The sequence below is a fragment of the Macaca mulatta genome, chromosome 6 (assembly GCF_049350105.2).
Source record: "Macaca mulatta isolate MMU2019108-1 chromosome 6, T2T-MMU8v2.0, whole genome shotgun sequence".
NCBI lineage: Eukaryota > Metazoa > Chordata > Mammalia > Primates > Cercopithecidae > Macaca > Macaca mulatta.
Window position 1 is genome coordinate 85,826,660 of NC_133411.1, and position 21,670 is coordinate 85,848,329.

Sequence of the window (21,670 nt, forward strand, 5' to 3'; positions counted from 1 at the left end):
GGGTGTCTACTGAAAGCTATTGAGAGATTATAAGCAGTGAACAGTTATTTATTTATTTTTTTTGAACAGATGGGTTCTCACTATATTGCCCAGGCTGGTCTTGAACTCTTGGCCACAAGCAATCCTCCCACCTCAGCCTCCCAAGTTGCTAGGATTACAGGAGTAAGCCACTTAGCTCAGCTTCAGCTTTGCATTTTAGAAAGATAAATCTGGGCCACGTGTGGTGGCTCATGCCTGTAATCCCAGCACTTTGGGAGGCCAAGCTGGGCAGATCACTTGAGCTCAGAAGTTCAAGACCAGCTTAAGCAACATGACAAAACCAAAATTAGTCTGGCGTGGTGGTGCACACCTGTAGTCCCAGCTACTTGGGAGGCTGGGGTGGGAGGCGGAGGTTGCAGAGAGCCAAGATCATGACACTGCACTCCAATTTGTGTGACAGAGTCAGATCTTGTCATATACATGCACAAAACTTGGCCGCAATAAAAAGAAGGTGGATTGGAGAGAAACACTGGACACAGGGAGACTAGTCAGAACCTTACTAAAGGACTGCAAATATTAACAAATAAAGAAGATGGGAGTTTAGGGAATAGGATGAAGATGTGATAAGGGATTAAAGGTAAATTTAGGAAGTAGTATCAGTAGGTAAGTAATAGATTGGATATAGGGCAGTGGTTCTCAAACTGGGGTGATTTGTTCCTCGGGACATTTCACAATGTCTGGACACATTTTTGGCTGTAACAATGAGGGAAACTGCTGTCGGCATCTAGTGGGTAGCATCCAGGGATGCTGCTAAACATCTACAATGCACAAGACAACTTTCCGCAACAAATAATTTTCAATTGTGCCAAGGTTGAGAAATCCTGATGTATAAGACAAAGAAGGAATTTGAGTCTCCTGAGTTTCTAGTTTGGGTAACTGAAAAGAAGACAGTGACACTAGCAAGGACGGGATACAGAAAGCAAAGTCTAAGACTGGGGAAGTGGAAGGGGAAGATGAGGTCAGTTTTGAAGGAGTTCAGATGCCTACAGGGTTTAGATATAGAACTCTTGGGTCAGGAACTTAAAAACACTAGTTTGGAGCTCAGAGAAAACCAGGCTGGCATGCAGAGTTTGGGGAATCACCAGATTTTATGATGGGTATGTTCCAACACTAAGCATGTCCATAAATTTCATTTAGAAAAAAGCTGTAGAAGAAGCAGTAGAGAAGCTATATCTAAAATCTTTAAGAGATTTACATATACCTGAAATCTTAAAAAGCTATCTTAAAAATCTAGCTCTTAATCTCTTAAAAAGACCTGTAATGCATTTGAAATTGATTGTTCCAAGTGTCCAGGTATTAAAGCTAATATCCTTTCATAAACTGTATAGCACTCATAAAGGTTAGACACTACTTTCTTTACAACAATTCACACAAATACTAACTGGATCAAATACCAGCATTTCCCAAAGTGTATTTATATTGAACAACAGTCTGAGAAATGAATGTTCCATGTTTAAATAAGTTTCGCAAACACTACGTTACATTCTAAAACATTTATAATGTACATTAGTATGTTAAAGTTTCTGAGAAGTTCTGCAGTAAAGAAGCCAATCTAACACCAAATAATCCAGCATCTGGCAAATTATTTGACCTCAGAACTCTTTCATGTAATTACTTACATCTCCTACGATTTATATTTATGGCTATAATATGAGAATCAAAATCAAAAGACAATTCTGAGGTAAATATCTCACTGAAAGTTGGTCTGTGAGACCAACTGAGATGGATAGTTTACCATCTTTACTGATATTACTAACTATATTTATAATATAAAATTAAAGCCTTATTCAGTAATGACTACAGTATTATTTCTTAAATGGGTACTTGTTAAGAACACTCAAAGTATCTCTTCTAAGAAACTAAAAATTATTCCTAAAAAATTACTCTAAAAATCAATTTTAAAGACAAATAGATCCATTACGGGTGCGGTGGCTCACGCCTGTAATCCCAGCAGTTTGGGAGGCCGAGGCGGGTTCATCACTTGAGGTCAGGAGTTCAAGACCAGACTGGCCAACATGGTGAAACCCCATCTCTACTAAAAATACAAAAATTAGCCAGGCACGGTGTAGCGTGCCTGTAATCCCAGCTACTCGGGAGGCTGAGGCAGGAGAATCACTTGAACCCAGGAGGCGAAGGTTGCAGAGAGCCAAGATCACATCCCTGCACTCTAGCCTGGGCGACAGAGCGAGACTCCACCTCAAAAACAAAAACCAAAAGAAACCAGAAAACCACAACTGTTCTGAAATGCTTTAAACTAGCTTAGAGCAGCAAAACCACACACACACACACACACACACACACACACACTTTAATCATAGAGCACCATCTATTCGGTAACTTCTTACATCAATAACCAGAACAATAAGCAATTCAAACTACTTTACTGATGTAAGAATAGCTTACTGGAGTATTTTTCTGTTGATTCATAAAATAATCCTAGGAATTGGTGTAACAATAATTCTCAAGTTCTTCATCTTGAGCTACAACTCTGTAAAAGTACTACATACAGTGATGGATGCTAAAACTTACTATGGATGTGGAAAACTGGAATAATGTTAAGATAACCCTGAGGAAAAAAGTAGTAAAATCAGAATTTTATTTTAAAAACAAGACTTACTCAAACTCCCTAGAGCTGACATAAAGAATTACTACACTTAGCTCTCAGGCATCTGCGCAATAAGAAAGAAATGAGGATCATAAAAAACTAGAGCAAAATAGAAAACCATTTTCCAAAAGATACATAAGTTCTAGGTCTAGATAAAAAGCAGACAGTTAATATTCATCACTTGGATAGCTCTGATTTTTAAAAATCAATGATGATGCTGTTTTAAAGTTACCAATGAAGTCTATACTTCCACAAATATTGTATGATTAATCAGTAAATCTTCATCCCAAGAGAGTGCAAAGGCATAGGTCCAATAAATACAATCAAACTCAAGGAAAGGAAGAGAAATTGTATATTTCCTAGTCTACCTTTAATGCCTAGCTTAGAAGTGTCCTTTTCAGGTATGTAAGTACAAATGGCTACTGTAGCAAAGGAGATTATAAGGAAGGTTATTGTTTCAAATAATTATCTTTCTTTTTAATTTTCCAAAAGAAAGTAGCCTGAAAGTATTCTAAGTATTCTAATAAGTATTAGAAATAAGGCTGGTAATATTTTCCACTGAGGATTTGACTCTGCTGCAAACCCTGTTGGCTGACTATCTACCAACTGTTCTTCCTTGCTGCTCCCCAATAAACCTCAGATACTCTACCCTCTTCATATGACCGTGAGCTTCACTAAGGATAATCATGAAAATCCCATTCTTGCCAGAAGTTGGGTTAGGAATGGACCTCTGAAACAATTCCAAGAAATAACCAAGAAAAGTTTGCCAGAAACTTCTAGGTACACATGTAAGAAGGAATATTCTCTGAAACGATATGTTTGCATGTGACATCAGGACCTAAAGTGCTCAGGACTAAGTGCCCCTTAGTGCTATGAGGGGCGCAGACCCGAGAACGAAGCCAATATTCTCTGTTAATAATAGCATATGGAAAAACAAAGACTCTGGTTCCTTGATGATGTTACTGAACCAACAAATCAGCTTATCTCCAGGCTTCTATATGATAATAAGTTTGCTAATTGTTTCAAACAGTTGTCATTTAAAAAACTATGCAAATGAAAACTGAGGAAAGAGGTTTACTTACAACAAACTTTGCAATAACATGCCCCCCAATAACTGATTGGTGGTAGTTCAGAACTATACAAGCTACACACTGGTCATTCATTCACTTCATAACACCACCCCACAGTATACACAATTTGATTTTGGGGTCCCCATTTAAAATTGTAGAACCAACAGAGCAATTTATAAGAATAACTGCATTGAGATGGGTGGGAAGAGGAAGAAATGGAAAGGGAAATGTGGAAATGGCAAAAGTTCACCACTAGTTTACTTTCTGCAATAAGGATTTAAAATCCAAAGCTTTTAATTAAAAAAAAAAAAAGCAATATAAGAGCTTATTAGAGCTAAGGAAGCAACCACTAAAAGAAATAAAAATTACAATTTTTAAAAGTAGTTGCCTCTGGGGATGGGGCTCAATGAAGGAAGGGATAAGACGGGCAATTACTTCTCTTTCTTATCCTTTAAGTATTGTTTAATTTTTCTTAACCTTGTATAAGTATTAAAATATCTTTCTAAAATGGCACTGTGAAGAAATTACACTTAGATAACAATTAACGATGGAAAATAATGCTTTAGGGGCCATTTTTGAACACTGCCAAAGAATCACAGAATGACAATTTTAATAGGTTGGAACTCAACGGAGAGAAATAAGGGAAAGTAGGAGAGGAGCAGAAATCTAAACATGCCTAACTGTAGGTCTGCAGGTGCTCAAGGTACATCTAATCCCCGACAAAAACATCCTCCTTGATTTGAAGTGAACAGGAAAGTAAGACAAAAAATATTCTACCCTCAGCTTGCCTTTGGGTGACTAGTGGCAAGAGAAGCTGAACAATACTTGTTCAGGTCAAAATAAGAATGGCAAGGATAAGTCCAGGAATAGACGGACACTAATTACCATTTAACTTGATAGGTAATGGCTGCAGAATTTAGTTTCAGTGCCACTATGAAGTGGCATAGCATGACTTCGGATGCAGCAGCTCAAGTACTGGAATTTCCTAGAAAGAATTATCCTGTACAACCTAATAATATAAATTGAAACTCTACACGATTATCAGGGAACTGGTTTAAATCTCACCACACCCTCTCTTTCTCACACATACAACCTACCCTAAGAAAAATCTCATTAAGATACCTGTTTTGGCCGGGCGCGGTGGCTCAAGCCTGTAATCCCAGCACTTTGGGAGGCCGAGACGGGTGGATCACGAGGTCAGGAGATCGAGACCATCCTGGCTAATACGGTGAAACCCCGCCTCTACTAAAAATACAAAAAAAAAAACTAGCCGGGTGAGTTGGCGGGCGCCAGTAATCCCAGCTACTCAGGAGGCTGAGGCAGGAGAATGGCGTAAACCCGGGAGGCGGAGCTTGCAGTGAGCTGAGATCCGGCCACTGCACTTCAGCCTCGGCGACAGAGCGAGACTCCGTCTCAAAAAAAAAAAAAAAAGATACCTGTTTTGATGCTGCTCAGAGATTATGACTGCATAATCTAACATACTACCGACTGTATGTTCCTATACCATGATATGTGTAATAAGCTGATTGCTTATACATACAATGTTCTTTTTTAAAAACCATATACAAACTTTGAAGAATGCAAAGGTTTTTCTACTAATGGCTACCCAACACATAGTTATACTGCAATAACTCCATCTAGTGATGAACCAAAAACATAGCAGGTGCATGTTTTTTAAAACCTGGAAGTTACTCTGTAGCAAATACAAAAGTAACCCTGCTGTAATAGAGGTATCAAGACTTCTGGAAGGAGTTATTTTTGGGTTTGTTTTTGGTATGATCTGGCCAGGCACAGTGGCTCACCTCTGTAGCCCTAGTGCTCTGGGAGGCCAAAGAGGGAGGACTGCTTGAGCTCACGCAAGATCTTGCCTCTACAAAAAATTTAAAAATTAGCTGGGTGTGGTGACACATGCCTATAGTCTCAGCTACTCAAGAGGCTGAGGCAGGAGGATCGTTTGAGCCCAGGAGTTGGAGGGTGCAGTGAGCTATGATTGTACCACTGCATTCCAGGATGGGTGACAGAGGAAGACCCTGTCTCTTTTAAAAAGAAAAAAAAAAGAAGTATGGCCTGGATTCCTTGATCTTTTAATCTGTTAAGCGAACACTGAAATTAAAGGTTTTAAAAAGTAATTGTTTGCATTACAGTTGAGTATCAGAGATACTTTCATGACATTATTTAACTGGCATATTTGAAGAAAATATCAAATCTAAAATTTCCATTTGGAAATTAAGATTCTTAAATTATAAAAATACACTTAAAGAGTAACAATACTGTTTACTTTTTTTTTTTTTTTTTTTTTTTTTTGAGACCCAGTCTCGCTCTGTCGCCCAGGCTGGAGTGCAGTGACACCAACTCGGCTCACTACAAGCTCTGCCTCCTGGGTTCACGCCATTCTCCTGCCTCAGCCTCCTGAGTAGCTGGGACTACAGGCGCCCCCCACCACACCCGGCTAATTTTTTGTATTTTTCAGTTGAGACGGGGTTTCACTGTGTTAGCCAGGATGGTCTCAATCTCCTGATCTCGTGATCCGCTTGCCTTGGCCTCCCAAAGTGCTGGGATTACAGGTGTGAGCTACTGTTTACATTTCTTATATGTCACCTCTCACTTTAAGAGTAGTTTTTATAATCTATAGACCATGATATTAGTTATTAAGAGATTTTAGTACTTACTCTTGGGCACTTTCATAAGTAGCCATAAAAAATTAAGGAATATGCTGAAATTCAGAGTAAAAATCAAGCAACCTCATTCAATGTACATTTAAGCAACATCTTCAATGTTCAAAGAAACTTGCTTGCTATGTATTAAATAACTGCCAAGTGACTTTGTCCTTGCCACCCATTAAGAACCCTATCCATGGGGGCCGGGCGCGGTGGCTCAAGCCTGTAATCCCAGCACTTTGGGAGGCCGAGACGGGCGGATCATGAGGTCAGGTGATCGAGACCATCCTGGCTAATACGGTGAAACCCCGTCTCTACTAAAAATACAAAAAATGAGCCGGGCGAGGTGGCGGGCGCCTGTAGTCCCAGCTACTCAGGAGGCTGAGGCAGGAGAATGGCGTAAACCCGGGAGGCGGAGCTTGGAGTGAGCTGAGATCCGGCCACTGCACTCCAGCCTGGGCGGCAGAGCGAGACTCCGTCTCAAAAAAAAAAACAAAAAACCTATCCATTTCAGGTAAAATGCCAGTGTTTAAAAATACATCAAAAAGTATGCTTGATATACCACATTTAAAATTACATTATTAGGCTGGGTGTGGTGGCTCACACCTGTAATCCCAGCACTTTGGGAGGCTGAGACAGGCAGATTGCCTGAGCCTAGGAGTTCAAGACCAGCCTGGGCAATATGGGGAAACTCCATCTCTACAAAAAATTAGCCAGGCATGGTGGCGCACACCTGTGGTCCCAGCTACTTGAGAGGCTGAGGCAGGAGAAATCACCTGAGCCAGGAAAGTCAAGGCTGCAGTGAGCTGAGATCATGGCCACTGGCCAAAAGAGGAGATCCTGTCTCAAAAATAATAATAATAATAATAATAAATAAATTACATTTAGAATTGATATGGCACATTCCATTTTATTTGACTTTAAATATTCTCCTCTTCCCATATGATTTCCACTAACTCAAGCTAAATTCTGAGAACTGACAGTATATGCCTGGGAAATCTAAAGAAAGTAACCTCTTGTTAATAACTAGAGTTTAATTCTTGTTAATATAGGTAGTACTATTTAACCTATTGCCAAATAGATTAAACTCCTGGTGTTTTATTAAAAATCTAAGCGATTTCCCAATAGACATCCAGTTCTTAAAAACTTTATTTATTTTTGAGACAGAGTCTAGCTCTGTCACCAGGCTGGAGTGCATTGGCACGATCTCGGCTCATTGCAACCTCCATCCCCCGGGTTCAAGTGATTCTCCTGCCTCAGCCTCCCAAGTAGGTAGGATGACAGGTGCGCACTACCATGCTCAGCTAATTTTTGTATTTTTAGTAGAGATGGGGTTTCACCATGTTGGCCAGGACGGTCTCGATCTCTTGATCTCGTGATCTGCCTGCCTCGGCCTCCCAACGTGCTGGGATTACAGATGTGAGCCACTGCGCCCAGCCTTAAAAACTTTAAAAACAAATGAATTAGGCTGGGCACAGAGGCTCAGACCTGTACGCACTTTGGGAGGCCGAGGCAGGCGGATCACTTGAGGTCAAGACCAGCCTGGCCAACATGGTGAAACCATGTCTCTACTAAAAATAAAAAAATCAGTTGGGTGTCATGGCAGGGGCCTGTAATCCCAGCTACTCGGGAGACTGAGGCAGGAGAATGGCTTGAACCTGGGAGGCTGAAGTTGCAGTGAACCGAGATTGCACCATTGCATTCCAGCCTGGGCAACAAGAGTGACACTCCATCTAAAAAAAAAAAAACAAAAAACAAACAAACAAACAAAAAAAACTAATAAAATGTTGTTATAAAGGCCATTTAAGTGCTAATATCACCTTCAACAAACAATCATAATACTCTTAGGTACACTTTTCTTTTATACTTACTGCAAACTAAATGAGTGGATACTCAGTCCATATAATATCTAAACAAATAAATATTCTAATAAGTAAACTCAAGATTGGAGAGAAAGATCCGGAGATACTTAACCAAAATGTTAACATTTGTGAAATCTGAAAAGTGGATATGTGTATAGTATTCCCTGTACTATTGTGAATATTTAAAGTTGCTCAAAACAAACAATAACACGTCACAGCACTTCTCTAGGAATTCTTATTGACAAAGCAAAATTTGAATAATCAGCCACATTTTATTTTATTTTAATTTTTTTTGTTGTTTTGTTTTGTTTTTTGAGACGGAGTCTCGCTCTGTCGCCCAGGCTGGAGTGCAGTGGCGCGATCTTGGCTCACTGCAAGCTCCGCCTCCTGGGTTTATGCCATTCTCCTGCCTCAGCCTCCTGAGTAGCTGGGACTACAGGCGCCCGCCACCGCGCCCGGCTAATTTTTTGTATTTTTAGTAGAGACGGGGTTTCACCGTGGTCTTGATCTCCTGACCTTGTGATCCGCCCGCCTCGGCCTCCCAAAGTGCTGGGATTACAGGCGTGAGCCACCGCGCCCGGCCCACATTTTATTTTATATAATACAGGCCGGTGTTTTTTTTTTTTTTTTGAGACAGGATTTTGCCCCAATGCCCAGGCTGGAGTGCAGTGGTGCAATCACAGTTCACTTTACCTGTGACCTCTCAGGCTCAAGCGATCCTCCTGCCTTAGCCTCTGGAGTAGCTGGGACTGCAGATGCACGTGCACCACCACATCCAGCTTTTTTTAGTTTGTAGAGATGGGGTTTCACTATGTTACCCATGCTGGTCTCAAACTCCTGGGCTCATGCGATCCTCCCACTTTTCGGCCTCCTAAAGTGCTGGGATTAAAGGTGTAAGCCACCATGCCCAGCCTAGGTCATTTAATTGCCACAAAACAATACATGCTATGATTAGAATTACACTATCCAATATGGTAGCCACTAGCCAGCTGACCACTAAGCATTTGAAATTCAGCTGGTGTAACTGAGAAAGTGAGTTCATTTAAACTTTATCTGATACTCAATTCAGTGTCTGAAAAGCTTTTAAGAATTTTCAGACACTGAATGACTTGAGGACCATGCAGAAAAGACTTAGCTGTAATTAGTACATGGAACAACCTGGGTATGTGAATCTACTTTTTCCAATAGAAATTTAAATTCAGATCAAGTATTTCCAATAAACATTTAACATTCAAATTGAGATGTGCTCTAAATGCAAAATACATAATGGATTTCAAAGACAGTATTTTTTTAAAAATGTAATATAGCTCCATGATTTTTATGTTAATCACTTTTAAAAAGATAGCATTTTGGATAAACTGTGTCAAAATATATAAAAATTGATTTTGACTTCCTTTTTAGAACCTTAAAACTAAATTTCAAATAACATGTTGTTCACATCGTATTTCTTGTGGAGAATGTTGGACTAGACAATATTTTCTGTAGCCAGTTCCTTACCAACAGACATATAGGTAGTTCTCATTTTTGCACTGTTACAAACTAGCATTACAAACAATGTTCCTGTATGTTTTCTTGTGCACACACACAAGAGATACACTAGAAGCAGAATTCCTAGTCATAGGGTATCAGCACAAGTCACAGCACCTGTACCAATTTACACTCATTAGTTTTACACCACACTCTCCTAACATTTGGTAATGTCCACATAACATCTTTAATTTGTGCCAATTTTGGACATGAAATTGTATTTCACTGTAGTTTCAATTTGCATATCCCTGACCACTAGTGAGCTTAAGCAGCTATTCATGTATTTCTGGGCCATCTGAGCCCAACAAATTGCTATACTCATTTCTGAGCTTGTTTAAAACCTTATTTTAGCTCCAATAGTGAAAAAGCCAGAGTCTAAAATTCAGCACTCAAACCACATCTCATATATCCAATTCGAACCACATAAAGGTAAATTATGGTCCTTTGGTATAAAATTTAGTTTTTATTTGGTATAAAATTTAGTTTTTATTTTTCCATACCAAAGTGTTTCTGATACTCCTCTAAATTATTCCATTGTGAAAGGGTGAGCTGTGGAGGTAATGGAGGCGTAAGTAAATGCATGTTAGTCAAACTTTTAACTTAGAGCTGCTTAAAATGTTTTCCTGGCTCAGCATCAAAAAACAATTTACACAAAACATATTTAATGTTAAACCAGAGGTCAAAAATAACAGTTCTATTGCCAAATAAGTTAAACTCCTGAGTGTTTTTCAAACAGTAAATTCCCACTTTCTTTCTCTATGTAATTTTCTTTCCAACATCCCTCAGACTTGGAAGTGACTCTTTCATCTGATTAAGTTTTGTCTAGTCACAGGTACTAATTACAGCTAAGTCTTTTCTGCATGGTCCTCAAGTCATCTAGCTATAAGTCTACCAATGAATAGCATCTGTTATTTTATGTATGGTAGTCATACAGTCTCAATTTCCCAAGATTATCCAGGTTTCATATTATTTTATTTTTTTCTGTTGAAAATGGGCTATATTAAATATAATTAAATGTGACTTATACTTTGTTTTTTTAATTATTATTTTTAAGAGATGGGGTTATGTTGCCCAGGCCTAACTTGAACTCCTGGGCTCAAGGGATCCTCTCACCCCAGCCTCCCGCTGGGACACTGGACACAAGCTACCTCGCCCCACATTACTTGCATTTTTTGTCAGCTAATGTCTCAATTTTGGGTTTTGCTAATATAATCCCTGTAGTGATGTGGTATTTGTGCTTGGATGCATTAGCTCTATTTCATAAAAGTAGTGTTAATACAACCCAGTCATCATGGCATCATAGAAACCCAAATACATTTTCTGTGAAAAGCAATTAACATTTTTCACTGACCAAAAATATGATACAGGAATACAATAATCTAAGTGGGAGGCCTTTTCCCTATTTAGCTTTCCTGAAAGTGAATTATATTAGAGGTAGAGGGAGATTGACTTCTGAGCTACCTGAGAAAGGGAATCCTATAGATAAACGGGCACCTTAACAAGACAAGCTTACTACAGTGTTTTTCAAACCCCAGGTTACAATCCAGGGAGTCATGATCAATTTAATGGTCAAAAGGGGTATTTTTAAAAGTGAATGAAAATGCAAAATATCAGAAGTGCATCATACTTGTTGAGGACATATATCTGGTTCCAAGAAACTTTCAGCCACATATTTATATATGCTTGTCACAATGTAAGATGCATTTTTTTTTCCCCTGCAGAACATGATCAAAAGGTTTGAAGACCTGGGCATACAAAATGCTTCTATTTAACATTCATGAAAATTCTGTGAAGCAGATACACAACACCCATCTTATAGTATGAAAACAGTGCTCCTGAGTGACTTAAAATCGCACAGCTAGCAAATGATAAAAGCCTAGTTTTTAACACAGATGAAAATGGAATTAAACCACTGGACATCAAATAACTAAAATTAAAACCATGAGTTATCTTTTTTTTACCTGTCAAAATAGAAAACATTTTTAATGACTAAATTCAATGTTAGTGAGAGCTTAAGGAAACCTGACACTTTCCAAAGCAGCTGGTGGGAGTATAAATTAGTAAAGTCTTTCTGAAAAACACCTTGGCAATGCACATCAAAAGCCACTATATAGCCATGAGAAAACAAAGTTGTAGCATATCCAGTGACATAAAATGTGCAATATAATAAATAGTTTACAAATAAGTGGATACTGTACAAAAACATGTCTATAAAGCCTAAGAAAAAAATACACGGAGGATACACTTACTTTAGCCCTTGCTCTGCCTCTCCTCCTCTCAACACAGACACCAGAGTGATCCTTCTAAAAACTCAACCTAGCATTGAAATACTCTAGGAAAAAAAAGGTGGGGTGAGGAGGCAGAATAAAGTAAGCATGAGAAAATGCAGCTGGCTATTAAAGTGGGTCGGATGATGAGTCCTTTTCTGTATGTCTGGAACATCCAATAATATATAATTTTAAAATAATAAAACATAAGTCAGGTAGATCATTCCTCACAACTCTCCAATGGCTTCCCATCTCACTCACAGTAAAATACAAAGTCCTTAAAATGGCCTAAAGGAGGCCGGGAGCAGTGGCTCATGCGTATGCTATCCCAGCACTCTGGGAGGCTGAGGCAGGCGGATCACCTGAGGTCAGGAGTTCAAGACCAGCCTGACCAACATGGTGAAACCCCATCTCTACTAAAAATGCAAAAAATTAGCCGGGTATGGTGGCACATGCCTGTAATTCCAGCTACTCAGGAAGCTGAGGCAGGAGAATTGCTTGAACCTGGGAGGCAGAGTTTGCAGTGAGATCACACCATTTGCACGCCAGACTGGGGAACAAGAGCAAAACTCCATCTCAAAAAAAAAAAAAAAAAAATGGCCTAAAGGCCTTGTGCCAGTGTTTCTCAACCCTGGCTGCACATTAGAAATCAGCTTCCACACCCTGAATCAGTGGCCTGGGTGGGGAGCTCAGCATCAGTTGTTTTTAAGAGCCTCTAAGGTGATTCGCATGTGTAGCCAGGAGGGAGAGCAACTAGAGGCCACAACCCCCTCCTCCCTGTCTACCGTCATTTGTCCTTTGCCCTCTTTTGTTCCAGTCACAGTGGCCTTCCTGATGTTCCTCAAACATGCCCGGCACTGCCCCTGTCAAGGCCTTTGCCTGAAGTGCTCTTTTCCCTCAGGTCTGCCCAGTATGTTTCTTCCTCTCCTCCAGGTCTTGGCTCTAATGTTACCTTCTCAGTAGAGCCGTTCTTGGTCATTCTATGTAAAAATTACAGTCCCTTCCAGGACTCCCTCTTCCCTTTATTTCTTTTATTTTCCCCCATGGTACTTATCACCATCTGACACATAATATACTATCTTATATATTGTCCCTTTCCCCCAAGTAAAGTATAATCTCCTCAAAGGCAAGGATTTTGACTGTTCTAATCATTGCTGTATCCTCAGCATCTCAAATTTCTGGCACATATTAGATATTCAGAAAATAATAATAAATGAATGAATGCTTATATACTAAAATGTTTAGAGTTGTTGATGGTGGAACTACAAGTGACTTATTTTTTCTTATCTCAATTTTCTATGTGAACATATATTTTTAAGAAAAATGGTTTTTTTAAGCAAATAATTTTTTAATCCAATGTATTTGCTTGCTTTTAAATACACAGCTAGTGGAATATTGTCTTAAATAAATACATCCATAGAGCTGCAGATTTGTGCACTTTACTGAATATGACATGCTTTAAATTTTTTAACAAAGTAAATGCCAGTTGAAAATATTACAGCCCTAGTCCGGGTGTGGTGGCTCATGCTTGTATTCCCAGGAATGGGAGGCTGAGGTAGGAGAATCACTTGAGCCCAGAAGTTTAATCACTTGAGCCCAGGAGTTAAGACCAACTTTGACCACTAAGTGAGACTCTACTAAAAAAAAAAAAAAAAAAAAGTTGGCCAGACATGATGGTGCATGCCTATGTCCCAGCTACTCAGGAGACTGAGGCGGGAGGATCGCTTGAGCCCAAAAGTTTGAGGTTATAGTGAGCAATGTTTGTGCAACTATACTCCAGCCTGGGCAACAGAGTGAGATCCTGCCTCTAAAAAAGTGTTTTTAATAAAAAAAAAAATTATAGCCCCAGTGATACTGGATTCACCTAGCAAACAGATTTGGGGATACTCTTGTCCGGAGAATGTTTCTTACAAAAGAAATCAGCCACAAATTTCCAACTGACCAAGTTTTGCCATCAACTATGTCTGTTCAGAATTCTCTCTGTAGTGCAGTTATCCCATACAAGTTATCCTACACAAGTAAGCTTTAACTACCAATATAGCTTTAATTGTGAACCAGCAAGCTTGCCCTGAGGAATCCCATAAATATGAACTTTAAAGAAGCCAATCATCTAAAGCTGGATAAAAATTCCTAACTGGTTCTCCAGCTACCACAGCATAAAAGATGATGGTTTAACTAAACAAGTACAGATAAATAATAGCTGAACCAAATGATAAATAGAAAAAGTATCAATTCTACTAAAGCAAGCTTGCCCAACTCAGGCCTGTGGACCACATGAAGCTCAAACAGCTTTGAATGTGGCCCAACACAAATTTGTAAACTTTCTTAAACATTATCAGACTTTTTTGTGATTTTTTTTTTTAAGCTCCTCAGTTATCGTTAGTGTTAGTGTATTTTATGTGTGGCCCAAGACAATTCTTCCTCTTCCAATATGGCCCAGTGAAGTCAAAAGACTGGACACCCTTATACTAAAGATTTGCATTTGGCAGACATTCCACAATATTCAAATGGATTATATTAATATTAGAACTCCAATTTCAGTTGCCTCATCCAACCATTTAAGAACCAGTTATTTTCAGTTCTTTTAAAATTCATGCCCTGGAGTCTGGACAAAGTGGTAATACCTAACTCTTAAATATTTCTTAATCAAAAACAGCCTCTCATTATATGAAAGAGTTCTAGAATCTCAATCGAGTGCTCTTTTGAGACATTTGAAAAGAAGTAGTCTTATTTCTTAAGAAAAGAGACAGAAGTGGTAATAATAATTACAAAGGTACTACAAACAGCAGCATGAGCACAACATATCACCCTGCAAAATTTAACATCATGACAACAATTTTAAAAACTTTATTCCAATACTAGGTATGGCTAGACTACAGTGAAAAATGAAAAGTTTATGTAAATTTCTAAGTTACACCGTAACATTAAAAAAATTTGACACCATCCTATCACCAGTATATCCTAAATGTATTTACTCTTTTCTGTTTTGTAGGTACTTTGGCAGAAATAGCAAAAGTATTTGTTTTTGGAGCCTGTTAACTATTCTAAATTTTCTTTTTTAAAAAAGAAAAAAATAGGCTGTCAGTCTGTCTCCCAGGCTGAAGTGCAGTAGCATGCTCATAGCTTACAGCTCACTGCAGCCCCAAACTCCTAGGCTAAGTGATCTTCTCCAGTCAGCCTCCCAAGTAGCTGGGACTAAAGATGTGTACCATCATGCCCAACCAATTTTTTTTTTTTTAATAGAGACGGGATCTCACTTTGTTGCCCAGGCTGATCTAGAACTCCTGGCTTCAAGGGATCATCCTGCCTTGGCCTCCCAAAGAGCTGAGATTAATTGGCTTCAGCTGAGATTATAGGCATGAGCCACTGCTCCTGGTCTTTCTAAACTTTCTAAGACTAAATTCTTTCTCCCTGTATTGTTTTCTACTCTGATGATGATATCATCTCAGGTTCCCACTACATCTATTCATCTTTTTCTTTTCAACAATGTGTTTTCAACTATCCTGTTTTACCTGGTTCCTGATTTTACAAAATATTAAAAATTCTCTGCAGAAACTGAATGGTTACAGATCTAACATAATGAAAACTGAATAGCTTAAACATTATTGATGGAGTCAAAAAAGTAATAGTGACAGGAAAAAAAGCTGATGACAATTTCTAACCGTCCGCAGTTGGAATTATGTGATGTCTCAGCAATTTTCCTTTTATAAATTGAGCACACAAATTAAAATTACTCAACAACAACTTCCATCATTTGTCCCAAAGGAGGGAAGCCACAGGCTGCATAATTCAAACTCAGAAATTTAAATATGCTACTCCTAAACCTGAAGACAAAGGCCTAAACCTATAAAATGGGTATGTGGTACATTCTTTGGCTATAATTAACATTTTAAAGAGCTTAACACGTGGTCAGACACTGTTCTAAGCACTGTGCCTGTGTTACTGAACTCTCAGCCTTTATGAAGTTGTTATTACTATCCCTCTTTTGAAGATGAGGAACCTGAAGCATACAGACAGTATGTAACTGCTCAAGATGACACATTATAGAGCTGGCATACTGTCTGGCTCTAGAGCCCGTATCTTTATCTTATACTGAGTCACTGAATGGAGAATAATTATTTTATCATGTAAACCTGACAGTTCATCGCTGTCACCAAACTCATGCCTGACCCATGCGAGGTGTTCAATAAATGCTGAAAAAATTAAATTCTTAGATTTTTTTTTTTTTTTTTTGCCTGAAAGAAGCAAATTCAGGTGAGAACAGCAGCAGGGGAAAAGCAGAAGGTATTCTTGAACCTCATACTTTATCAAAATATTCTGTCATCTTTCTCAGAATACCACATGTGATAAAATCTAGCCAATGTCCAAAGCAAATATGAGATGCTTTGGAATGAATAACCAACTTCTAGTCTCAAAGCCTCAACAGGCTAACACTATTATTATTTTTTGTAATCTGTTATAGAAGTGGGATCATTCTATCAAAATACAGATTATTTTCCCATGCAGAAAGAAGACTTAAGAACTAGGATAATTGTAATGACTGAAAATAAGTTTTCAGAGCCTTCCAAACCACACTATCATTCCAATCAAGTACTACAGCACAAACTGTCTTCAAAATACAGATAAAAGGTAAGTGTTATCAGTGCACATATATATACCTCATGAAAACACTCAGGTACCCTAAAAAGTGCTTAACAGTAATCATAATTATGTTGCTTGTACTATCCCACTCTGTCAATAAAATTCAGTAAAGAGACAAGTATGAAGATATATCAATAACTTGTCACTTACTCTGGATGCTAGTACCAGGATCTTCACAGTTCTCTCACCGTTGTTACTGAAATATTATACCTGACAATAGTAATAGCACAAAGCCCCCAAATACTATATAAATAGGAATCCAGTCATCAACATTGCTCAGGAATCTACCATCTGCATTGATGGCATTGCTCACCTCTTCCACATCTCTTCCAATTGAAATTATGAAAACAAAAGGGTTCTAAGAAAACAGTTCTGAGTGGAAAAAACATGAACTCAAGCCATGTTTATTTTTTCCCTCACACCACAACAATTAACACAAACAGAAGACTTCTGTGACTAAATGTGGGGGATTTCTCCCCACCAACAACCTGAAGCAATCACTTTTGCAGTGGACACCATCTGGGTGTCCTCTAATTTAATTTCGATACTATCTACCTGGAGGTAGTATAGTGTCAGACCGCACAGGCTGAGAGCTCAGTCCCCCAAAACTGCCTTCTCTTTAGACACCCATTGCCAGTCTGGGTCTCCAGAAATTCTGACCAACTGGCTTTGAGTTGGGGTTCTACAACCCTCTCTTTGAGTTCAAATAATTTGCTGGAATAGCTCATAGAACTCAGGAAAACACTTCAGTTTACCAGTTTATTATAAAGGATATAAAAGAATACAAATGAAGAAATGTGTAAGGCAAAGTATGGGGGAAAGGGTGTGAAGCTTCCAGGCTCTCTCCAGGCATGCCACCCTCCAGGAACCTTCACACACATTTAGCTATCCAGAAGCTCCCCAAACCCTGTTCTCTTAGCCCTTTTACGGAGACTTCACTGGATAGCCATGAATGAAGCATCGACAACCACGCCAAAATGTGATTGGACAAAAAGGGTATAATTTAATACTAATAAACTGAAAAAACCCAGTGAGGCCTATCTCTTCAGATTTTTCTGGCCTTTCTGTGCACACTCCTTCTCTAGAGTATGGGGCAGGACCCTCTCTGAAATGAGGATCTTCCTGATTCACAATCAGATCAGAGTCCTGCCTTGGGTAAGTAAAAGTAGGACAAAAAACAGGTCGGAGAGAAATTCTGTTTCCTGAGACCTGCTTCTGAGGCTAAAGCACCTCAACATTATAACATTATAGAGTCTGTAACAAAGGCTATGAAAGTTATGAGCCAGGAACTGTGGACAAAAAACAATATATATCATAGCATCACAGCAGTCTAGCCTCACCTGTAATTTTTCATATTTCTAGGACTTCTTCCAAGCTGACGTTAAGAATTAGTTATAATCCAGAAACTATTTATTGGACAACTTACTTTTACTGGGTAAAAGTAATCATACCTTTTAAATTTAAGTGTCTTTAAGCTCATTGTTCAGATTTACCATTTACTTCCTATAAGAGGAAGAGATTTTTTTCTTTCCATGGTAATTTGGCCCGCATGGGCTGAGCTTTTCTCATTCACAAGTTCTATCTCCGCCACTATCCCTTCTGTTGGCTGGATATGAGGCCACTGGATATGGATTTTTTTAGATCACAAACTTCAAAGGCAGCAGCATTCTGCTAAAAAGCAATCTGTTCAAATTGAACAGGGAGGTTCTCAGATTATCCAACATTTAAAGAGTAATCAATACACTAATCAATTGTCATTTTTAAATGTTCATGTTTGGACAAGAGTCTAGGGAAATTTCTGAAATGTCTAACAGTTTTTGAGAGCCAATACCTGAAATCTGAGAGAAGACAATGACATGAATGCTTCAGTACAACCACCTTTAAATTGCAATAAAAACTAAGAGGAGATAGAAAACAGGTCCATGATAAATTCTAAATCTAAGTTTAGCCAGGAATTGTAAGCATGCTTCACAAGTTTTTTTGTTTTTTTTTTTTAATCAGTCTTTATCCTGGTTTTATTTTCTCCTTCCTTGGTAAGAAATGTCAGTAGATAGAAGATGATGAAGGCATACCTAAAGATATGCCACAGACTGAATAACAAAATTCTAAAAATGACTGCATTGGTACAATAAGTTATTATTTTCAGTTTTGCATGGACTATTAATTGTATTCATAATTAATCTTGGGAAGCAGAAATGGCATTTTAACAAGACCATTTTTATACTTACAATGAGGCATTTAAAGAGTCAGGATTAGAAACTACATCTTCCGTTTCCAAAATCAGAGTTCTTTCTATTACCGTTCTGTACTGATTTCCATATGCCTTTGCTGTAGAACTCCAACAAATCTTACATGCATTGAAACACTTATTCTACTCTCATTTCAGAAACTCTTTATAAGAAATAATACCTTTACGCATGGTGTTCAGATTATAGAAGGATAAAGGGGTCTGTAACATGCCAAAACTTAAATTGGCCAATGAAAATTTTGCTGGATGGTTCAAAAGAAAGCTTTAGAATTTAGTTAGAGATATAAAATACTAGGCTGGGCACAGTGGTTCATGCCTGTAATCCTAGCACTTTGGGAGGTCGAGGCAGGCAGATTGCCTGAGCTCAGGAGTTCGAGACCAGCCTGGGCAACATGGTGAAACCTCGTCTCTACTTAAATACAAAATAAATAAATAAATAAATAAATAAAATACTAAAGTGTTTGTCAAACAACCTGGATCATTTTTAACTCACACTCTGTGCAATGATCTTAAGTTGCCTTCAGATGTCATTAAAAATAATTCCAATCTGTCAAAAATCAACCATAGGCCAGGCACAATGGCTCATGCCTGTAATCCTAGCACTTTGGGAGGCTAAGGCAGGCAGATCACCTGAGGTCAGGAGTTCAAGACCAGCCTGACCAACATGGTGAAATTCTGTATCTACTAAAAATACAAAAACTAGCTGGGTATGATGGTGGGTGCCTGTAATCCTACTTACTTAGGAGGCTGAGGCCAGAGAATCACTTGAACCCAGGAGGCAGAGGTTGCAGTGAGCTGAGATTATGCCACTGCACTCCAGCCTGGGTGACAGAGCGAGACTCTGACAAAAAAAAAAAAAAAAGCTGGATTCTGTAAAAATAAATTTTAATATGGCCTATTCTAGAAAGTACTTATTATTTCTTAGAAAATGATGCAATAAGGTAGGTTTTTTCTTCTGAATCATCACAATTAAATATTTGTGACACAGGCACAGGAGGAAAAACATACTTCACTGGGTGAAACTGGAAACAGAAGAGGGAAGATCAACAGAAGACTTAAATAAACTGACAGACTTTTAAATGTAGGACTGCATAAAAAACACTCTAACATTTGAAAAATTGAATTTATGGATAGCCCCTTCAAATGAGTGTAGAAGGCTGAATAATGGCCCCCAAAGAAACCTAGACCTAGAAGCTGTGAATGTTGCCTTATTTGGCAAAAGGGATTTTGCAGATGTGATTAAGTTAAGGATCTTGAGATGGGTGATTACCCTGAATTAGCCACGTGGGCCCTAAATGTAATCATAACTATCTTCACAAGAGGGATGCAGAGGGACACTTAGCTACAGAAGGTGATATGATGAAGGAAGATACAGATTTGAAGATTCCCTGTGCTGGCTTTGAAGATGAAGGGAGACGCCATGAACCAGGAATGCAGTTCTAGAAGCTAACAAAGTCAAGGGAACCATTGTCCCCTACAGCCTCCTGAAGGAGTGTGGGCTTCTGACACTTTGATTTCAGCCCAGTTAAACTGCTTTCATACTTCTGACCTCTAGAACCATACGAGAATGAATGTGTGTTGTTTTAAGCCACCAAGTTTGTGTAATTTCTTATAGTAGATATAGAAAACTAATACAATAATAATGATACAAACCATCATCCAGTTAAAATCTATCAGCTCTCTGCCACCTAGAATTATTCTAAATTCTATTGTATGTGTTTTTTATTAAGAATGTTTAATAGTCACAGAATGACTGAAAACCGGCATAAAATCTTAATAAGAGGAACTTTATATTTATTAAAGCAATTTTAGGCAGTATGTTTGCCAACTGGGTATCTTCGACTACAGTGTAATCTGATGAAAATTAAAGCTCAAGAATAACAAATTACTGTCATGGGACAAGTTATAGCAATTGCTCAAAAGTAACAAGCGTAGTTGAGTAGTAAGTCTATTATTCTCATTTCACTAAATAGCAAACCAACATGTCATTTAGAAATAGCACTGTTTCAGAAGTAAAAAGAATGAAAAAATAATGAAATTCAATGAGAGAATCAGAAACAAAGAAAAATTAAAGAAGAATAAAACAACAACAGAAGCAGCAGCAGTACTGTTACAAAAATAAAACACCTCAAAAGTAGGGGAAAAGGTGGAGAAAAACATTTTGTTGAATTCCTATTACACGTAAACACCTTATATATATAGTCTCATTTACATTTCAAACAACTCTAAGATATAAAAGTAGATTTAAAAAGTAATAACAAGACTTGGAGGAGGGGGCAGTTTAAATAACTAGTCAACGGTCACAGCTAGCATTGCTATTTCTGGGATTAAAATCCAAGACTAATTCCAAAGCCCATAACTTTTCACTACTGCCAAAGAAAAGTATGGTATCTGGTAATAGGAACTAAACTTAAATTTCTTCTTTACTTCTGAATAACTCAATGACCAACTCAAAATCTCACAAATTATAAATCTGTTACTGTCATGCTGGCAAAATACATTCTATTTTCTCACTCCAAGACAGCCATATGCCCATGTAAGTTATTATACCTCTACGTAAATGTTAGAAAATATTTTATTTCTTTGATTAGGCCAGGCCCTTCTAAAAACTGAGAATTTTAACTTTGCTCATGCAAACAAACTTTTCATAACTGAAAACCCTCAAGTATGAAACATGGTCTCATTACCTTATTCATTCCTTCAACATTTATTTATTGACTGTCTACTCTTGTGCCTTGTGTTAGACACAATGGC

The 21,670-nt window shown here is 38.3% G+C and overlaps 1 protein-coding gene across 2 annotated transcripts in view; it reads right to left on the reverse strand.

Annotated features, from left to right (window-relative positions):
* HOMER1 (homer scaffold protein 1) overlaps nt 1–21,670 on the reverse strand; it is a 165,248-nt gene that overhangs the window by 109,739 nt on the left and 33,839 nt on the right.